The 23,202-nt window shown below is 35.0% G+C and overlaps 1 protein-coding gene across 5 annotated transcripts in view; it reads right to left on the reverse strand.

The window, feature by feature from the left end:
- LOC140641224 (palmitoyltransferase ZDHHC2-like) overlaps positions 1–23,202 on the reverse strand; it is a 464,956-nt gene that overhangs the window by 18,092 nt on the left and 423,662 nt on the right. The window contains exon 10 of one of the 5 annotated variants that reach the window (XM_072840737.1): positions 11,424–16,884. The exons of the other annotated variants lie outside the window; for them this stretch is intronic. The gene's annotated coding sequence lies outside the window, so the exon portion shown is untranslated. Of the gene's footprint in view, positions 1–11,423; positions 16,885–23,202 lie in introns of those variants that run through there. 5 annotated transcript variants of the gene reach the window in all.

Below are 23,202 nucleotides of genomic sequence, written 5' to 3' on the forward strand. Positions count from 1 at the left end.
GATCCAATTTTTCTTTCTGTCTTATATTAGAGCAGACCTATCAAACTCTTTTTCACTCATCTTATATTCCAAGCCAGTCTCCATACAGCAGTGAGAGGTGACTTCTAAACAGAAAAATCTAGCTTCTGATTTACTTTATTCATGACACTTTGACTTTCTTTGATTCCACATTACTTTTAATTTAATTAATTACTTTTTAAATTTATTTTTAGTTTCAAGAGTAGAATTCAGTGATTCGTCATGCCATTTGACCGTAAGATCAAGTTTAGAAGTCTGTTTATTCTATCAGTCTAGCTAGGGGTGTCTCTCTCTGTCTCTCTCTCTCTTACTCCACAGTTGACATTAAAATGGAATATAAATGACCTAATTCATCATACCTATATTTTTTGACTTTTTTCTAAAATGTTTCACAGTGTACTTGTCTTAAATTGAAAGATTCATGGGTAAAACACCTTTATTATTGTCCTTAGTTTGTCTCATACTTGAAGCAAAGCCTAAATATGCCCCAAGCCAAAAGCTGAATAAACTTTGGTAAGTTTTGCTTTATTTTATATTTAGGTCCTTTACATTCTTGCATTATACTATGTGTTATTCCTAGATGATTTTGTTTAAGACATAAAAATCTTATCTATGTTTTACTTCAAAATGAATGAGAAATTGCCATTTTGATCCAAGCTAGTATATTTTATTTTTTAATGTTACTAAATGTTAAAATTAGGGCAAATAACTGGTAAAGGGTTATTATTGTTCAAGACTCATATGTATTTCAATTTAAAGCATTCTTAAAATAATTTAAGATAGATGCTGTAATTCATATATTAAAAAAAAGAAATATGGGGTGCCTGGGTGGCTCAGTTGATTGAGAGTCTGACTCTTGACCTCAGCTCAGGTCTTGATCTCAAGATTATGAGTTCAAGCCCTCTGTTTGGCTCCACACCCAGTGTGGAGGAAAAAGAAAAAGAAAAAAAAAAGAAACAAATAGCACACAAACAGCCAATGTTAACTTCATTTATATTTGAGGCAGAAAGTCACAAAAATGTGATATTCTAGGATATAAGAGAAGATATCAACATGATATATGAATAGACAATTAATATTGGTTGTGGGATAAATCTAGATAAAGAATTTATTGCCTGTAATTAAAGTGTAATCAATAAAGTTAGGATTAAATGATGGCAAAAATAAATGTGATTGCTATGATGGACTGGTAGAAATGAATTTAATAAAAATTAAGGGCAAAGTAGAAAAAATAATTTTGTAAGGATTCCTCCTAAAACTCTGAATTTAAATGCAGTTTTCTTATATTTAGTGGTGATAAATTCAGTGAGGAATGAGTATTGGGAAAATACTAGCATTAATTAATTAATCAAGTAGGTTTTATTCATGGGTTGCAAGGATGATTGAATATTTGTAAATCAGTCACTGTAATACATCAATAAGAGAAAGAATAAGAACCATATCATATTTCAGTGGATGGCAGGAAAAGTATTTGACAAAGTACAGCATCCATTCATGATAAAAACTCTGAAAAAATTGGTTTGGAGGGAACATACCTCAAAATAATAAAAGCCATACCTCAATATAATAAAAGCCATCTATGAAAAACCCATAGCTAACATTGTCCTCAGTGGGGAAAAACTGAGAACATTTCCCCTAAGGTCAGGAATAAGGCAGGGATATCTACTCTCATCACTTTAATTCAAAATAGTACTGGAACTCCTAGCCATGGCAATCAGACAATGAAAAGAAATAAAAGACAAATAAGAAATAAAAATTTCACTCTTTGCAGTTGGCATGTTACTATATGTAGAAAACTCTAAAGAGTCCACCAAAAAAATACTAGAACTGATTAATGAATTCAGTAAAGTCACAGGATACATAATCAATGTACAGTTATCTTTTGCATTTCTATACACTAATACTGAAGCAACAGAAAGAAATTGAGAAAACAATCCCATTTATAGACATAACAAAAATAATAAGATACATAGGAATAAACCTAGCCAAAGAGGTGAAAGATCCACATTATGAAAACTATAAAACACTGGTGAAAGAAATTTGAAGATGACTTAAAGAAATATAAAGACATTCCGTGCTTATGGATTAGAAGAATAAATGTTAAAATGTCTATACTACCCAAAGCAATCTACACATGTAATGCAATCTCTATCAAATTACCAACAGCATTTTACACAGAACTAGAACAAGCAATTCTAAAATGTGTATGGAACCAGAAAAGGCCCTGAATAGTTAAAGCAATCTTGAAAAAGAAAAGCAAAGTTGGAGGCATTACAATTCTGGATTTAAAGTTATATTACAAAGTTATAGTAAACAAAACACAATGGTACAGGCACAAAAATAGACACAAAGAACAGAATAGAAAACCCAGAAATGAACTCACAACTGTATGGTCAATTAATCTTTGACAAAGTAGGAAAGAATATCCAATGAGAAAATGTCTCTTCAACAAATGGTGCTAGGAAAATACAACAGCAACATGCAAAAGAAAGCAACTGGATCACTTTGTTACACCATAGACAAAAAATAAATTCAAATTGGTTTAAAGACCTGAAGACATAAAAATCCTGGAGGAGAACACAGGCAGCAACCTGTTAGACATCAGCTATAGCAAGTTTTTTTTTTTTTTCCTAGATAGGTCTCCTGTAGCAGAGGAAAGCATATAAAAAATTAACTATGGAAACTATATCAAAATAAAAACCTTCTGCACGACAAAAGAAATAGTCAACAAAACTGAAAGGCATTGTATGGAATAGGAAACAATATTGGCAAATGACCTATCTGATACGGGTCAGTATCCAAAATAACATAAAGAATTTATAAAACTCACCATCAAAAAATTGAACAATTCAATTAAAAATGGACAGAAGACATAAACAGACATTTCTCCAAAGAAGGCCTATGGTTGGCAACAGACACATGAAAAGGTGCTCAACATCACTCATCATCAGGGAAATATGAATCAAAACTACAATGAGATATCACCTCACACCTGTCAAAGGGATACATGCACTCTAATGGTTATAGCAGCACTGTTGATTAGATATTTTATGAATTCATTTAAAATCCAAATTTTATTAGCTTATTTGCTATATGATTTTTTAAATTTAAATTCAATTAATTAACATATAGTGTTTTACTAGTTTCAGAGGTAGAATTCAGTGATTCGTCAGTTGTATATAACACCCAGTGCTCATTACATCATACACTCTCCTTAATTTCCATCACCCAGTTACCCCATCCCTCTACCCTCCTCCTCTCCAGCAACCTTCAGTTTGTTTCCTATGATTAAGAGTCTATTATGGTCTGTCTCCCTCTCTGATTTCATCTTGTAATATTTTTCCCTCCCTTCCCCTGTGCTCCTCTGTTTTGTTTCCTAAATTCCACATATGGGTGAAGTCATATAATTGTCTTTCCCTGAATGACTTATTTCACTTAGTATAATACCCTCTAACTCCATCCATGTTGCAAATGGCAAGATTTCATTTTTTGATGTCTGAGTAATATTCTATTGTGCATGTTTGTGTATATATGTTTGTGTGAGTATATACATGTATATATGTATATACATATATATATTTATGTCCCTCTAATGTCTTTGGTCTTGGTTGAGATTTTTACAACATGATTATAATTTTCAGTAAAAGTTAAAAGTTTTTGACTACTTGGTACTTCAAAGTCTGCCTTTTCTGGTAATACAGATCACTAGATTTTTGTTTTTTTGTCCTTTTACTTTGTTTCAATTTCATAGATTCTGTTGCTGTGTCTTCAAGTTCACTAATCTTTTTTTTTTCAGTGTCAAGTATACTTTATATTTTCATTCCATGTGCTATTTTTCATCACTAGGTGTTTAATTTAATGTTTTCTGTTTCTCTTCTTTCACATTTCTTCCTCTACGTTTTTGACATTTTGACTATTTTTATAATAACCTTTTAGGCCTCCTTTCTTACCAGTGTCTTCATTTGTGTCATTCCTGGGTCTGCTTTTATTGATTTTCATCTCTTGATAATGGGTCATATTTTCCTTTTTATTTTTATAAATGGTAATTTCACATTGAATCTGAGCATTGTAAGTTGTATGTTAATGGATGCTGCATTTTCCTGTTTTTCTAAATGAGTACTAGATTGTCTTTTTTCTTTCAATTGGAATTAGTTTAACCCTTTTGAAGTTTGTTTTTGTTGAAGATGCAGAGAGACACTTAATTCAGAGTTAACTTTGAATCCCTAATATACAAGTACTTTTTAGAATATTTTATTCAAAACTCATGCATTACAAGGTCTTTTTGTTCTGGCTTGTAGAAACAAACATTTCCCTGGCCTTTGTAGTTTTTTGCTCACTTCTTCCTGTCAGTCCTTTCTAAGACTTAGAGTTCTCACATTTGCCAAGCTCAGCACAGGAGATGGAATTCTATAGAGTTCTCCTTTCTCCTCCCTTTACTCAACAATAATAGTCCTGGATTGCTATCACTTGAAAGCTTGTTTTATAAAATTTGTCTGTTTTTTAATCCATTTGGGACAGAAGGCTAAATCTAGTTTCTTTCATTCTAATGCCCTAATGGATAGTTGACAGCTGTTTTTATTCTTGATATCAACATAATTGTTGTTTGAAATTCCAATTATTTTGCCATTTTATGAAAATAAAACTCAGTCATTTTTGCTTTTTTTATTCCACCACCTCTAATTAGATCATGCAGCAATTCACTGTAGGGTATCAGGTGGTCCATTAGACTTGACTCTCCATAGTTACCAAGAAAGTTATCCTTTGTCCAAGATATTTCCATCAGGCCCAATGCTTTTTTTAGATTTTGGATTATGCTTAAGATTCAGAAATTTGACATACACTTTGTATGTAACTTATAGCTTGGCCTTTTTAGTGACTCAGCAAAATACAATTTAAAGTTGAGATTAAACATCCTGTCATGTAATTATTTTATTTAAGACCTTTTCTTAAACTCCTACTAGGTGTCAGGTTTTGCTTTAAATAGTAACCCATTTAATCCTCATAAGTTTTCAGCAAAGGAACTATTATCATCCATGTTGTATTAATGAGAAAAACAGAGCCACAGCAAGGCATAGTGACTTGCTTCCTAATCTTAAAACTAGTCAATTAAAAAAATAGGATTTGAACCCAGGCAGTCCAGCTCTATGGGTAGGAGTCTTAATCATTCTATGGTATAGCCCTAGTTAGAGTTAAAGCAGCTTTTAGATGAACATTTATTTTCTGAAATGCATATACTAGTAAACAAAATAAAGTGAAACTAAGTGAAGTGAGCAGCAATTCCTAAGTGAAGTTAGGACAGCAAATCCAAAAAAGGCATAACAAGGCATAATAAAGGTAGAAACAAAAAATTAGAAAAAAAATAGTACAACAAAAGGTTGGAGCAGGGGAATGCTAAACCTTTAGATAAAAAGAATACAAAAAAAAAGCAAAAATCACAAAAGGAGAAATGATAAGAAAATAGCCACACACACACACACACACACACACACACACACGTTGGTTAAAAGAATCCTATTGATCTACTATGCAAATAAATTTTAGAATATGAATGGAATATATAACTTTGTAGGCAACTATAATGATCAAAAATTGACTTCAGAAGACAGAATTCAAACTCACCAATTACAGTAAATAAAATAGAGAAAATTGTTGAAAAGCTACTCTGTGAGAGAGCAATAATACCAGTCATTTTGATGGGGGCAATTCCATTAAACTTGTAAGAAATAAAAATTTCAGTGGTATTTAAATTATTTGAAGGGAGGAAAGGTTTATAAATTTTATGATGTTCTCATGATATTGATATCAAAACCCAACAAAAATAGCACAAAATGGACAACTACAAATGGTTACATCATTCTTTTTAGAATGCTTTTTAATAAGTGTGGCTTATTGGAGGAATTCTAGAATTATTCAAGTAATTTCCTACATTAATGAAAAACTTTTTTTTATCATTTCCATAAATGTTCAAAAGTCACAGTTTATAAACTTTATATCTCCCATTGGTTGAAAACTAAAAATGAAACAATATATATTCTGAGAATATTTTTTTTTGAGAGAATACCTGGCTTATGTGGTGCTTTCGGGGCACACAGACTCATCTGCTTGCAGGAAAGTTATCTTTCCTTGTTAGCTGTTCCCCAAGTTACACTTCTCTCCTCTCTTCTTCTGGAACACTGGCTAGTATCTTTCACAGTGGGTTTAAATTTTGATAAAACACAGGATTAGACATTGATCAAAAAGCTATGACTCTCTGCTGCTGTAAAGTATTATTGAATCAAGGCATGATGAGCAGAACTATAAAGAAATATAGGATGAAGCAGTCAGTGCACACTGCCTTTGCAGTAAATTACCCTGCTTCAGTTACTTGGAACTTGAAGCCCCATATCTCTGCCTGGTTTTTGAGTTTTCTATGGTGTGTCCTACATCAATCATTATTTACAAGCTTGCCATATTCCTTATTACTGTGGGTTTGTTTCTAGTCTTTCACTTCTCTCAACTTTATTTATCCACCTTTTAACTACACAACTTCTAAACATTGTGTAAAATGCAGCATTCGGAGCACCTCCTAACTGAAACATTTTGCTGACAAAACCAACTCACGTCAATCGCTTTCTTCCTTGACTGCTCTGTGCTTCTATGTCATAAAGTACCACTTTGGAAGTATATTTTAAAACTATTAAATGAGGGACGCCTGGGTAGCTCAGTGGTTGAACATCTGCCTTTGGCTCAGGGCGTGATTTGGGGATCCTAGGATGGAGTCCCGCATCGGGCTCCCTGTGGGGAGCCTGCCTCTCTCTCTCTCTCTCTGTCTCTCTCATGAATAAAGAAAAATCTTTTAAAAAGTCAAAGTATTAAATGAAGTCTTCTATTTACTGTATTAAACACTTTAAGAAAACATACCGGATTATATAGGGTTCATTTATAATTTATCTTAAACTTTGTGTATACTTTTTAATGTTGATATCCTTAACCCCAGGATTAATGAAATTTAGGTATATCATTAGTAAATTTTATGAAGAAATCTGTGCATATATGTTCCTTTATTACACAGGTCAGTTCACCTTCTGGGCACTTTGTCCTGAGGGCATTTTTTCATTTCATTTAATTTCATTCCACTCCTCCATTTGGATATGAGGGTGATCGCTCTGTGGTTTGCTCGTAAAACCATTTATATAATTGGTTAATAGTTTGTTGATTTCGTATTTATGCATATTTGTTCGTTTAGGTGCTGTTTACCACCTACTTTGTTAAATCAATACAGTGTTTTCCTAGGTACATTACAACTTCCCTTCTATACATAGAATGTGATGTAAAAAAAGTTTTCCTGGGCTAAGGATGCTAGACCTCACTCTCCAAGTTGAGAGACCTTTGAATAAGCTGCTCCATATTCTCAACTTTTGAGCCCTGTGCACATGGGGTGATCTATATCTGCTATAGCAATTTTCCCTTTACTTGGTCCAAATTTCCTTGTATTAATCAGTTTCTCTGGTGAAACTAGTAGTTTGGTGTGTGGCTTTCCTAATTTTTTCTCTTTATTTATTATTTGCATTACTGTTTTAAAGGACAATGCCATGTGGCCCCTGGGTGGGCTCAGTTGGGTAAGCATCTGCCTTCAACTTAGGTTATGATCCTGGAGTCTTAGGGTTGAGCCCTGTCTTGGGCTTCCTGCTCAGTGGGGAGTCTGCTTCTTCCTCTGCCCCTCCCCAGCTGATGTTTGCCCTATTTCTCTATCTGAAATAATAAAGTCTTTAGAAAAACTTTAAAAAAACATAAAAGACAATGCATATATAAGACTTTATTCTGTTTTTTTTTCTCACCATCTTATCAATTTATTATAGTGCATATTGTGTTTCAGTTTGATTTATTGTTGTCCCGGATTTCTTTTATGCTTTGAGTTTGAGCTCTAATCCTCAATTGTGATAACTTATGGGTGGAAATGTTACTGCCAGATGAGTTGAGAACATTAATCTATGACTATAACATATTAATTTATGTATTAAGTTTTTCATGTATGACAGATACATTATGGATCATTCTCATTTTGATGTTTAATGTGTTACCATTTTTCATTGAATAATAAATGATACATAATTACACATGCTATTAATTACCTACAATTGTTTAATTTATTTCTTCTGAGCAAGTGGGAACAAGTACAAAATGGAAACTCATTATTCAGAATAAGTGAATATCTACAAAACTCATTATCAATTTCCAATCTGTCCATCTTTTTTCTTTTATAATAGATATCATTTTGAGCAAACAGTCTAAAAATCTGTTAACATCTTGCAGCTTTATTAGATATCACTTCTCACACATTGTTTCACCACATTTGTATAGAATTTTAAAATAATTTCTCAAGAGGCAAAAACAGTATATTAATTGCTTCTGCTTATGAACAGAATTTAATATGATCTTTAGGTTGTAAAATCATTTATGTTTTCATTGTTGTCTCCATAAACATGAGCATTTCTTATATAACCTCAGCCAAGGACCCCCATCAAGAGTGAGCTGTGATAAATTTCAGTTTTAACAACAGCCATGAGCTTTCTGAAGCAATGCCTCGTGTTGCAGTATCTTTAACTATAAGCCCAATGGACAGAGGATAGATATAATTTACTCATCTTGTGAACTGAAACTTGATACCCATTCAAGAGCTACTCTTCACTTCTTTCCCCCACTTCCACAGCTCCTGGTGATCACCATTTCGTTTTTTGCATCTGTATTCCTATTACAGATACCTCATATAAGTTAAATCATTGAGTATTTGTCCTTATGTGACTGCATTACTTCACTTAGCATAATGTTCCCAAGATTCATCCCTATTATTGCATATACAAGGATTTCCTGCTTTATGGTTGAATACTATTCCACTGTGTGTATATACCACATTTTAAAAAAATTGTTACTATTTTCTCTTTCCTTCTTTCTCTTCCTTCCTTCCTCTATCCCTCCTTTAGCCCATCTTTTCTTCCTTCTTTTAGAGAACACTGGAGATCTACCCTTTCAGCAAATTTTAAGTATGTAGTACATTTTTGTTAATTATAGTCACATCACTATAGATAAGATCTCCAGAGCTTGTATATAAAACTTTGGACCCGCTAACTGGTGTCATTCCATTTTCTCTTCTCGGCCCTTGGCAACTGCCATTAGACTCTCTGGTTCTATAAATTTGAATCTTTAATTTCACATATACAGGAGGTAATGTATTATTTTTCCATGTCTGCCTTATTTCACTAAACAGTGTCCTCCAGGCTCATCCATTTTGTTGCGCATGGAAGAAATCCTTTAAGGCTGAGTGGTATCCTATCGTGTGTGTGTGTGTGTGTGTGTGTGAGAGAGAGAGAGAGAGAGAGAGAGAAAGAGAGAGAAATCATTTTTTAAATCAATTCATCAACTGATGAACATTTGTTTTCACACTTCAGCTATTGTAAATAATGCTGCATTGAATACGGAGTTGCAGACTTCTCCTAGATAATGATTTCATTTTCTTTGTATGTGTATCTAGAAGTGGGATTACTAGATCACAAGGTAGATCTGTTTTTCCATTTTTTTTGAAGAAACTCCATACCAATTTACTTCACGGTTGTATTGATATACATCCTCCCCCAGAAGTGTACAAGAGGTCCCTTTACTCTACACCCACACCAGTATTTATTACCTTTGCCTTTTTGGTAGTAGTCACCTTTTCTGGTATAAGGTGATATCTCACTGTGGTTTTCATTTGCATTTCCCAAATGATTTTTGATGTTGAACAGCTTTTTAAATATCCATTTGCCTTTTCTATGGCTTTGCAGAAATGTCTATTCACATCTTCTGCCCATTTTTTAAAATAAATTTATATTTATTGGTGTTCAATTTGTCATACAGAATAACACCCAGTGCTCATCCCGTCAAGTGCCCACCTCAGTGCCCACCAGCCAGTCACCCCCACCCCTCGCTCACCTCCCCTTCCACCACCCCTAGTTTGTTTCTCAGAGTTAGTAGTCTTTCATGTTCTGTCTCTCTTTCTGATATTTCCCACTTATTTTTTCTCCTTTCCCCTTTATTCCCTTTCATTATTTTTAATATTCCCCAAATGAATGAGACCATATAATGTTTGTCCTTCTCCAATTGACTTCTTTCACTCAGCATAACACCCTCCAGTTCCATCCATGTCAAAGCAAATGGTAGGTATTTGTCATTTCTAATGGCTGAGTAATATTCCATTGTATACATAAACTACATCTTATTTATCCATTCATCTGTTGATGGACACCGAGGCTCCTTCCACAGTTTGGCTATTGTGGACATTGCTGCTAGAAACATCGGGGTGCAGGTGTCCCGGCGTTTCATTGCATCTGTATCTTTGGGGTAAATCCCCAACAGTGCAATTGCTGGGTCGTAGGGCAGATCTATTTTTAACTCTTTGAGGAACCTCCACACAGTTTTCCAGAGTGGCTGCACCAGTTCACATTCCCACCAACAGTGTAAGAGGGTTCCCTTTTCTCCACATCTTCTCCAACATTTGTGGTTTCCTGCCTTGTTAATTTTCACCATTCTCACTGGTGTGAGGTGGTATCTCATTGTGGTTTTGATTTGTATTTCCCTGATGGCAAGTGATGTGGAGCATTTTCTCATGTGCATGTTGGCCATGTCTATGTCTTCCTCTGTGAGATTTCTGTTCACGTCTTTTGCCCATTTCATGACTGGATTGTTTCTTTGCTGTTGAGTTTAATAAGTTCTTTATAGATCTTGGATACTAGCCCTTTATCTGATACGTCATTTGCTAATATATTCTCCCATTCTGTAGGTTGTCTTTTAGTTTTGCTGACTGTATCCTTTGCTGTGCAAAAGCTTCTTATCTTGATGAAGTCCCGATACAGGGAAGTCCACTCTCACCACTGCTATTCAACATAGTACTAGAAGTCCTAGCCTCAGCAATCAGGCAACAAAAGAAATAAAAGGTATTCAAATTGGCAAAGTAGTCAAACTCTCCCTCTTCGCTGATGACATGATACTCTACATAGAAAACCCAAAAGACTCCACCCCAAGATTGCTAGAACTCATACAGCAATTTGGCAGTGTGGCAGGATACAAAATCAATGCCCAGAAGTCAGTGGCATTTCTATACATAACAATGAGACTGAAGAAAGAGAAATTAAGGAGTCAATCCCATTTACAATTGCACCCAAAAGCAGAAGATACCTAGGAATAAACCTAACCAACGATGTAAAGGATCTATACCCTAAAAACTATAGAACACTTCTGAAAGAATTTGAAGAAGACACAAAGAGATGGAAAAATATTCCATGCTCATGGATTGGCAGAATTAATATTGTGAAAATGTCAATGTTACCCAGGGCAATTTACATGTTTAATGCAACCCCTATCAAAATACCATGGACTTTCTTCAGAGAGTTGGAACAAATTATTTTAAGATTTGTGTGGAATCCGAAAAGACCCCGAATAGCCAGGGGAATTTTAAAAAAGAAAACCATAGCTGGAGGCATCACAATGCCAGATTTCAGGTTGTACTACAAAGCTGTGGTCATCAAGACAGTATGGTACTGGCACAAAAGCAGACACATAGATGAATGGAACAGAATAGAGAACCCAGAAGTGGACTCTCAACTTTATGGTCAACTAATATTCGACAAAGGAGGAGAGACTATCCACTGGAAAAAAGACAGTCTCTTCAATAAATGGTGCTGGGAGAATTGGACATCCACATGCAGAAGAATGAAACTAGACCACTCTCTTGCACCATACACAAAGATAAACTCAAAATGGATGAAAGATCTAAATGTGAGACAAGATTCCATCAAAATCCTACAGGAGAACACAGGCAACACCCTTTTTGAACTCGGCCACAGTAACTTCTTGCAAGATACATCTGCCCATTTTTAAATAGGGTTATTTGGTTTCTGCTTTTGAGTTGTAAGAATTCCTTAAAGAGCTTTGGAAAGTTACCTCTTTTCAGGTGGTTTCCAAATACTTTCTCCCCTTCTGTAGGTTGTCTTTTCACTCTGTTGATTATTTCAGTTTGCATAAATATGCTTTGATATAAACCCCCTTGCCTATTTTTATTTTCATTACCTATGCTTTCAATGTCTTATCCGAAAACACAAATGTTGCCCAGGTCAGTACCAAGGAGATCTTTCCTTATGTTTTTATTTAGTTCATAATTTTGCATCTTACATGTAGGTCTTCAATCCACATGGAGTTGATGTTTGTGTATGTTATACAATAAAGTCGGATTTCATTCTTTCTTACATAGATGCACTACTCTCAGCCTATAGAATAAAAGGATTTATCAAGGCAGGTAGAATAATATGAGCAAAGGCTCTGGGACATGCACAACATTTGCTGTTAAATTACATATTTAACTTCCCAGTCCTGATACACAGTTAAGTTAGAGTATTTGTATTTCTGGTCTTACAAAACTGAATATGATATATTCATTCAGGTTTGCTAATCTCTTTGCTGGTATCTGTGTTTCTCCTATAAACTCATTTCAAGTCTTTTTTTTTTAAAGCTCTTTTTCATTCCTCCAGTTCCTTCTGAAATACTACATTCTTTAGAAATTCCTTCCATAAATAGTCAATAATCCAGCTCTTTAAACATCCTGTAATATATTGATTTTTTTGCCTCTGTGTTTGGTCTTCACAACTAGATTGCAACACCTTGTATTGGCAGGTCCATAAATTATATGTCTTTATGTTCTACTAGGTCCTTCATAGAGTAAACACTATAATAATATTAATCCTAATAAGTAGCTTTTATTACATTCGTAGTACATGCCAGAGAATAGTGAAAAATTTTTGGTTGATTGTTACAAATGAGTAATATAAAAAGGCACTTACTTTCTGAATTGGACAATAAAAATGTAACACTTGGATACCTTCCAGGAATTGCCAGTTAGAAGTCTACAAATACAGCATGTGTGTTTATGTAGCCTAATGGAAAGATTGCACTTAATGGAAAAGAGTAGCATTCCCACCCCTGTGCTGCTGTTCTGGGTGAGTTAGTTGGCTTTCATAGGTCTGCAGCCTCTACCGATTCATATTTACCTGCTATACATTATCTTCCCAGACCCTGGATAAAGAAAGTTAATCTCCATACATAAGAGGGAATTTCTTATTTAATTAAAATTGCCTGGTTAGTGTCCTTTGGTTGGAATTTCACCACATACTGTTTTCTTTCATGCTTAGGCCCCTTTGGTTTATTCCAGTAAATGAAGAGACTCTTCTGTCTTCTGGTACAGCTCTGCCAGCAACATTGACTAGTGAGAAATCTGTACACACCTTCTGCTCACAAGATAACATGATTCTTAGATCTGTACGTATGTGTAAGGAATGTATCTTTTCTTAGCTGACAGCAACGCTCATGTACCCAGAGATAAATGTGAACCATACATATATACCACAGGAAGGTAATCAGAGGCTGAACTTACGCTAATACTACGTAAGTCTGAGGTCAGGCATACTGGAGCCAAGGCAGTGTGGATACGGGACAGATGTAAAGAATGTGTAGAAGCTGCTTGACTCTGTTTGGTGGGTCTCATCTCAATAACATCATCTTACATCAGTTAGATCAACAGAATAAGAAGAAGCAATTAGAAATTTTCTACATTAGTTAAACTGTGTTTCATTGTTCATAAAAGATGTGTTTCCCTAGAATGCAATGCTGGGTTTTGAGAATGTGAAACAAAACTGCCCTTTTCCCTTACTGAAATGATGTTGAAACCCAGCTAATTTTGAGTGCTCAAACCAATTCCAGAAGCAGGATGTCAAAAACTAAGACAATGACAGAAAATATCATATAGGAAACATTACCCTTGTTTTGACATCTGCTAATATAGACAGATAAAAAATATAATACAAATTTGGGGGGGGGTGTTTTGTTTTGCTGGCAGGCGGAAGACATTTCTTTATTAAAACATAATATTGAAATATTTTGGGAAAATCATTTAATCTTTCTTTATAAACAGCTCTTTTATAGCAACTTGTATTGATATCTTAAAATAATGTGAAAAGTGTTTGGTATTTAGTATCACAGTAAGGTTACTAGAAGAGAAGGCAATTTACTCCAGCTATGAATTACTCAGTGACAGACTATTCCAAAACACAGTGCCTTAAAGTAACCACCCTTCTATTATGTTTGACACTTTGGAGGGTCAGGAATTGAGACAGGGCTCAGCCAGTTGGTGGTTCTGTTCCACGTGGCATCAGAGGTTCTGAAATCAACATGACATGGAAGTACCTTGCTTTCTAAAAGTCATAAGATTTGCATAAAATGGATTAAGTTACAAATAAATTATTAACTTGGCACACATTTTACATCACACACAACTATAGGTACCGGAAAAAAAGATTAATCAAACAAAATTTGTGTACTCAAAAAGTTCACAGTATACTCGATCATTGGACAGTGTGGGGGTTAGGGACACCGCCCTCCAGGCAGTCAGAAGTTCATAACTTGTCACTCCTCAGAAACTTAATAATAGTCTACTGTCCACCAGAAGCCTTACTGATAACATAAATAGTTGACAAAAATATTTTGTATGTTACATGTATTATACAGTATATTCTTAAGATAAGAACATTTTATGGCAGAGAAAATAAATTTCCAGTACTGTACTGTACCGAAAACAATTTCTGTACACATGGACATGAGTAATTCAAATCTGCGTCCTTAGAGTCATCTTTATAATGAATGAGACATATATATATAAGCTATTAATAATACCACATAGTGACAAGTATTGTCTTACTCTTAGACCTTACTTGCATATTGAATTAAACCATGGGAAAAAAATAAAATATTAATTTGAACATCAAACATGAAAGATTGCAATTTTCATTGATGGATCATTTTGTATATATATTTTAGTTTGAAAAATAATGTGGCAGATGTTACTTGGTCTGAATTTTAAGATTTGTAGGATTGAACGGTTAACCTGCTTAAATTTTTGTTAATAGCAAAGTCTGATGTTGACTTTTCTTAATATTTTGCTATCACCAGTAATTATGAGAGAAATTTAGTGCTTAACTCTTCAATAATTATTTACAAAGTTATACTGTGATTTTTTTTTATTTTAAAACTATTTACTACCGTATGTAGTGAAGTTATAATATTAGATAAATGTAACAAAGACACTCTTTTCAGAACATTGCCAGGTCCTAAGACATGTTATTGGGCTATAACCATTACTAATTAAACTTCTGAATCATATGTAGCATTAAATATTTCAATATTGCTGTGTCTTTACCTAGCGACACTGGGACATTATATTCAAAAATAATTGGGTACTTACTATCCCAAAGTACTTCAGAAATAACATTATAATTAAAATAATCACCATGGCAACTTTGATAAGTAATGCTTAGGACCAGGTTTCCCAGCAACTACTGTTTTCAGATGCTTATAATTTTTAAACACCTAATTTTCTCAGGATTGGAAAGCTCTCTGTGATATTATATGGCCTAACTTGCCTAGTCTGCAAGATAAAAACATCCTTGGGAAATACAGCTATTTTGACTCTACTATAATTGTTGACTGATTATTACGGACACTGTATAAAATTGTGGCCCATGTTACCTTTAGGCCACAGGGGAATATCTTTCCTAGGCGTCCCCATTGTGATGAGTACAAATTAGGGACCTGAATGTCATCTTCAAACATAAACACTCTGAGCTCCTGCTTCCTGAAGTGTTAATCTTGTTACATTTTTTGCTTAATCCTTCTCACATGAAATTTCCCCTCATCCTCTGTGGTATGAATCATTGCCCAGTTCTCTTCCACTTCCACTAGTCAGTGTAGAAATATCAGCACATCCTCTGTCTCTGCATCTTCTCACTCTGTATCCATGGCCTGTTGGATGCTTGGATTGGAAGCCTATTCTTCCAGTTAAGCAGTCCTTACATGGTCCTTTCATGGCCCTTTTAGGCAGGGGAAAAAAGTCTTAAAGACCTCATCCTTTTTTTTTTTTCCAAAAAATTTATTTATTTATTCATGAGAAACACAGAAAGAGAGGCAGAGACACAGGCAGAGGGAGGAGAGCAGCCTCCATGCAAGGAGTCAGATGTGGGACTCGATCCCGGAAATCTGAGATCAGGACCTGAGCCAAAGGCAGATGCTCAGCTGCTGAGCCACCCAGGTGTCCCAGACCTCATCCTTTTATACAATAAAGATTAAAAGAAGAACTTTGAATGTCATTTCTTATTTATTTTATTTTAGTCAATGCCAAATTTAAATACATTTTAAGAGTTGACAGTTAAAATCCTCGTTCTAGCACTTTCATAACCTTAATCTCTGAGTTTGTTTCTCATTTGAGAAATCTAGGCTAATAAAAGTCTTTACTTACTTGAGTTTTCATAAGGGTTGACCTGATATAAACCAGTGGTGCCTGATACAGAGAAACACAATATGTGTTCATTATTAGTAATAATGTACTAAAGATTAGTAAAAGGCTTGTATATATTCTTTTACTCTTGTGAGTGAAAGGGAACCTTTAAAGGTACATGACATTGATCTATAAGAATGAAAGAAAATATTTTATTTTTCATAAAATGATACCTAGCAAAGAATCCTGATGGCCCATTAGGCTGTGTACCAGTTCTTGAAATTAACTACTCTGGCTTTGCCACTTGTGATTTATAATCTTGAGATACTGCAAGTAGAGTTTTGGTGGTAACTCCAGAGATTGGCTGATGAATTGGGGAAGGTGGAATCCCACAGAGGTTAATCAGGCACAACCAGATAATCAGAGACCGAATAGAGCAAACACTGCAGGTCTGTAGGAACATAGTAACTACTGAGATTCTTGAATGTTCTCCGGGCCCGGAATGAATCATCTTCTCTGGTTCCCCCAGGAAGTCAAGACTGCAAAGTCAGAAGAAACATATCTTCCTCCTCTGTGACAGATTCAGTACAAGTGGTTTGTCTTAAAAATGTTTCTACTCTTCCAGTTTTCCCCTTGCATTGCCACCACAGTACTGGAGTGGCTAAAACTGTTATAAGTTTAGAAGATTATACTCATATTTGGGGCCAGCATCTATCTCTTTTGTCTAAGACTTTATCAGTAAACCCAGCCATTGTGACCCACACTCCAAATTTCCAATAGAGGATTCTCTCTCCTCTGAGAATTGGAGTTCTTTCCTCAGTGAGACTTCAGATGTGTCCTGATTATATCCTTGAAAAATCAGCAGTACTCCCTGAATCAGTCTTTTATTTCTTGGGGAACAGTTAAGCCCCATTTCTACATCTTAATCATAATAATAGTAAAGTGCATTCTATCCTTTTAACTTGCTCTAGTTCAAACATTTGATAGTCTCTTATATCTAGGGTTTATCAGTTTGGTACCATTTAAAAGAAAGAAACAATATTCAACAATGGAGATGATAAAAACTTTTTTCTGTTCATAAAATACTGTACAGTAATAAAAATAATCAAGTTTACATTTATTAACATGAAGATGCTACCATGATAGATCAGTTGAAGAGAGTGGTGGCACTGAAAGGCAGAAACAGATAACCCCCATTTATTGCAACTTCACTGAATTTTCTGTGTCTGTATTTAAATATGAAGAGTAATGCCAGAAACAACAATAACATTTATTAAGCATCCATAAGCCAGGCAATGGAGGAAGCATTTTATACTATTTATCTTAATCAGTCTTGACTCTAACCTTATGAAGTTAAATGTGGCAAAAACAAACCTAAAATTTAACAAGAAAGGCTAACTGACATGTGCAAGTACACCAAGCTATTGGGTGATACAATGAGGACTTGAGAGGCAGTCAGAAGGCACCTGGGTGGCTCAGCTGGTTAAGTGTCTGCCTTCAGCTCAGGTCATGGTCTTGGGGACCTGGGATCGAGCCCCACATCAGTTTCCCTCATCAGCGGGGAATTTGCTTCTCCATCTGCCCCTCCCTCTGCTTAATCTAAATAAATAAATAAATAAATAAATAAATAAATAAATAAATAAATAAATAAATAAATAAATTTAAAAATTAAGGAAAGCATGTAAAATAAAAGAGATCTCAGGGCATATTCCTCCAAACTCTAGTGGAGACAGAAATATTCAGGGGCTATCACTGAAGGATGGGGTTCAGCCTAATGCGGGGCTAGGACCCTAGGACCCTAGGATCATGCCCTGAGCCAAAGGCAGATGCTCAACCACTGAGCCACCCAGGCACTCCCATGCATACATTCTCTGACTGGAAGGTATTTATTGTGCATCCATTAATGTCAGGTGGTGTTCTAGGCAGTGGGGATAAAGAAATTCATAAAACAGGTTAGATGTTTTTTCTTGTGAAGCTTCTATTCTTGTGGGAGATAATGGGCAATAACAGATAGCCATGGAAATGAAGTCCATCTTTCTTGATAATTTAGATAAACAAAGCAAACTGCTCTGGCAAAGCTTAAGTAAGGTATAGTGATTGAATGGCTGAGGAAGGCTTTTCTGGGGATGTAACGTTACACAATGAAGTAAATGTTTAGAAAGAGCCAGACCGGGGAAGGCCTGGTAGATGAGCACTTTAGAGAAAAGACAGGGCAAAAGATGAAATCCCTAAGTACAAATGGACTTGGCAATTTTAAGGGGCAGACTTAATCTCTAGCCTTCCATTATTTAGTGCACGGGCTGTGATGAGACATGACAGGTTTAAAGAAAGGCCTTAAACATGATCATGAATACCTCTTTATGAGAAGTCTGAGGTTAAAACAAATACAGTGCAATTATCTGCTTCTTTAACAAAATTAAGTAGCTCTTTCCATAATCAAAGGAGAAAGAATTTCAACATGCAGAGCACTCCACATTAACATAAAAAACAAAATTCTGGCAATGCATCAAGAATGCGATAAAAATTAAACAAAAGGGAAGCGTGTAAAAACTATCCTCATTATTGTTGTGCATTAATTCTTTTGTTCAATTATATTGGCAAAGGAGAATTTAAAAACCAAGCAGATTAATGATTCTAAAAGTTTAAGCTCCTTTATCTTCAAACTACAGAATGATGTGTGCTCTGCCTCCATCTGGTCTTATTTTCTATTTATTTGTCATCGTGTATTCAGTATTCAGTTATTTCAGCAAGGAGCAATTCCTTAGCAAAAATTCACTGTTTTCCACCATAATAAATGAGCACACTGCAGCTCAGTACAGCCTTTTATGCGTGCTTTTTACACAGGTGGATTTATAAGGGAAGTGTCACCTGCTTCTCATGTGGCTCTTCCCAGTAGGGTCCAGTTGATCTTGCAGAAAGGTAGTATGTTTTCTAACGTATAACTTAAGAACTTCCTCATTGACAAAACTTGATGCAAATCAATTCTGCCCATCAGTGACAAGATATATGAATTCCATCTTGGTTAGTTTAGCCTCAAGCACTGAATTTTCTTGTTCTTATTCTGTGGAGTATATGTTGCAAAAAAAAAAAGGGGGGGGGGGGAGAAAGAATGTGTCTGCATGATGAAAACTCATCTATCATTTTAAAAACATTCCCTTAGGGATACCCAATTGACTCAGTTGGTTAAGCATCTGCCTTCAGCTCAGGTCATGATCCCAGGGTCCTGGGATGAAGCCTTCATTCTAGCTCCCTGCTCGGTGGGGAGTCTGCTTCCCCCTCCCTCTCTGCCTCTCCCCCTGCTCTTCTGCTCTTAATAAATAAATTCAATCAATCAATCAATCAATCATAAAGCAGTGCTACCTATAGTCATCATGTACATTACATCGCCGAAACTTTCTTTAATCTTACAGCTGCAAGTTGGAACCTTCTATCTTCTTCCAATTCCTCCTTTTCACATCCCGCCCCCTGCACCCCTGTAACAACAGATCTCTCATTATCTTCTGCTATGAGTTTGGTGTTTTGTTTTGTTCTAGTTTAGTTTTAGATTCCACATATAAGTGAGATCAAACAGGTAATGAACATCTTTCTCTGAGTTATTTCACTGAGCATAATGCTTTCAAGATCTGCCATGTTGCTATAAGTGGAAAGAATTACTTTTTTATAGTTGAATGATAGTCCATCCTACATACTCACGACAGCTTCTTCCTTTTCCCTTCATTAATGGACACTTAGGTTGTTTTCATGTTTCAGCTCTTGTAAAACAATGCTGCTGTGAACATGGAGGTGCAGGTATCTTTTTGAGTTAGTGTTTGGTTTCATTGCTTCCCAGAAACAGAATTGCTGAATCACGTGGTAGTTCTGTTTTTAATTTTGAGCAACACCTTTACTGTTTTCCACAGTGGTTGTACCCATTTTCATTTCCACCAACAGTCCACACACGTATCCATTCTTCACATCCGTACCAGCATTTTTATTGCTTATTTTTTGATGATGTCCATTCTAAGAAATTTGAAGTGATATCTCATGGTGGTTTTAATGTGAATTTCCCTGATGACCATTTTTCTTGTACTTCTTGGCCATTCATATATCTTCTTTTGAAATATGTCAATTCATGTCTTTTTCCCAATTCTTAATTGGAGGTGGGGTTTATTTTTTGTTTTTTAATTGTTCAAATTCATAGTATATTTTGAATAGAAAACCCTTATTAGGAGCAGAATTTAATTAAAGTATTTATTGATAGGCAAGGACTTACTATGGCTATTAATTGTTTTCTGGTTACTGTATAGATCCATTGTTGTTTCTTATCTTGCTTTCTTTGATTGTACTTTGATGTCTTTTGGTTTCAGTATGCTTTGACTTTTCTCATGTTCCTTTGTATAATTGCTACAAGATTTCCCCCTGTTGTTAGCATGAGGATTACCTAACATATCTCAAAAGCATAACATTCTATTTTAAGCTGTAGCAACTTAATTTCAATTGAATTCCCAAGTTTTACACTTTTATTACTTCTCTCCCTCATATTTTAGGTTATTGTTGTAACAGTTAACAATTTTTGTATTGTGTGGCTAATTACAGATTACTGTGGTTATTTTTACTAGTCCATTTTTTTTTTAATTTTCAAACTAGAGTTTAGGCTTATTGTGCACCATCATTATCATACTATAGAATCTATAATGATATATTTGCCATTACCAGTGCTTTTTATGCTACCTTTTATGTTTTTGTTAACAAGTGTCCTGCAACTCAACCATCTTGTAAGGTGGGTAGTGAATGAATTCCTTTAGCTTTTTTCATTTGAAGTCTTTATTCCTCTGCTTCATTTCTCAAGGAACGCCTTACTAGGAAACAAAATTCGGGGTTGCTTTTTTTTTCCTTTCAATATTTTGAATACATCATCCCATTCTCTTCTGGCTTAAAAAAATTTCTGTTGAGAAATCTGCCAGTAAAGGCCCCCTCGTACATAACTTCTCTCTTGCTACTTTTAAAATTCATTTGTGTGTGTGTGTGTGTTTTGAATTCTATCAATTGAATTATGATGTGCCTTAGTCATCTCTGTTCAGGTTCTACCTATTTGGAATTTGTTGGGCCTTAAAGATCTGGATGCCCATTTCTTTTCCTAGGTTTGGGACATTTTCAGCCATTATTGCTTTAAATATGCATTCTGGCCTTTCTCCTTCTCTTCTTCTGGAATTCCCATAAGGCAAATAGAGGCATACCTCATTATATTGCATTTGACTTTCTTGTGATTCACAGGTAATATATTTCTTTAAAATTGAAGGAGTGGAGCAACTCTGCATCCAGCAAGTCTATTGGTACCTTTTTTTTTTCTTTTTCCAACAGCATTTGTTCCCTTGATGTCTCTGTGTCACTTTTTTTTGGTAATTCTCACAATATTTCACCTTTTTTCATTATCACTATATTGGTTATGGTGGTCAGTGATGAGTTATTTTTTTATATTATTATTCTAAATATTTTAAGGTGCCATAGGCTATGCCCATATATAATGGTGAACACAATCAACAAATGTATGTGTTCTAACTAGAACAAGCACTGTCTATCTCCTCCACCCAGTGTCTCTTCCTCTCCTTGGCCTTCCTAGTCTGTGAAAGAGAAAAATTTTGAAATAAGGGCAATTAATAATCCTACATTGGTTTCTAAGTGTTCAAGTGAAAGTAAGAGTCCCATATCAATCCTTTAAATCAAGTTAGAAATGATTAAGCTTAGTGAGGAAGACATGTTGAGAGCTGACACAAGCCTAAAGCTAGACCTTCCAAGCCAAAGAGCGAATTTATGAATGCAGGGGAAAATTTCTTGAAAGACATTACAAGTTCTACTCTAGGGAATACATAAATGATATGAACGTTAAATGGCCTTGTTACTGATACAGAGAAAGTTTTAGTGGTCTGGATAGAAGATCAAAGCAGCCACAAATTCCATTAAGCCAAAGCCTAATCCAGAGCAAGGTCCTAACTTTTTTCAATTCTGTGAAGGCTGAAAGAGTTGACTAGTTGTAGAAGAAATGTTAGAAGCTAGCAGATTCATTTATAAGGTTTAAAGAAAGAAACTATTTCCATAACATTAAAGTGCAACATGAAGCTGCAAGTGCCAGTATAGAAGCTGCAGCAAATTTTCCAGAAAATCTAGCAAAGATATTCATGATGGTGACTACACTAAACAACAGATTTCCAATGTAGACAAAGTAGCCTTTATTGGAAGATGCCATCTAGGACTTTCCTAGCTAAAGAAAAGTGAATGCCTGACCTCAAAATTTAAGAAGACAGACGGACTCTCTTGTTAGGGTCTTACACATGTAGTAACTTCAGGTTAAAGTCAATGCTTATGTGCCATTTTAAAAAATCCTAGGATCTTTAAAAATCATGCTAAGTATAGTCTACTTGTGCTCCTTAAGTGGAACAACAAAGTTTGGATTACAGATCTTCTGTTTATAATATGGTTTACTGAATATTTTATGACCCACTGCTCAGAAAAAGCTATTCCTTTCAAAATATTACTGCTCATTGACAAAACACCTGGTCATCCAAGAGCTCTGATGGGGACGTACAACAATTTAATGTTGTGTTCACTCCTGCTAATCCAGTATCTAAGCTGCAGCCCATAGATCAAGGAGTAATTTCAACTTTCAAGTTTTATTTTTAAGAAACACATTTTGTAAGGATATAACTGCCATAGAGAATTATTCCTCTGATGGATCTGAGCAAAGTTAATTGAAAACCTCCTGGAAAGAAAAAAAAAAAAAAAGAAAAGAAAAGAAAAGAAAACCTCCTGTAAAGAATTCACAATTGTAGATGCCATTCAGAACATTTGTGCCATTCAGAACATTGGAAGAGGTGAAAATA

This window comes from Canis lupus, chromosome 10 (assembly GCF_048164855.1).
Source record: "Canis lupus baileyi chromosome 10, mCanLup2.hap1, whole genome shotgun sequence".
Lineage (NCBI taxonomy): Eukaryota > Metazoa > Chordata > Mammalia > Carnivora > Canidae > Canis > Canis lupus.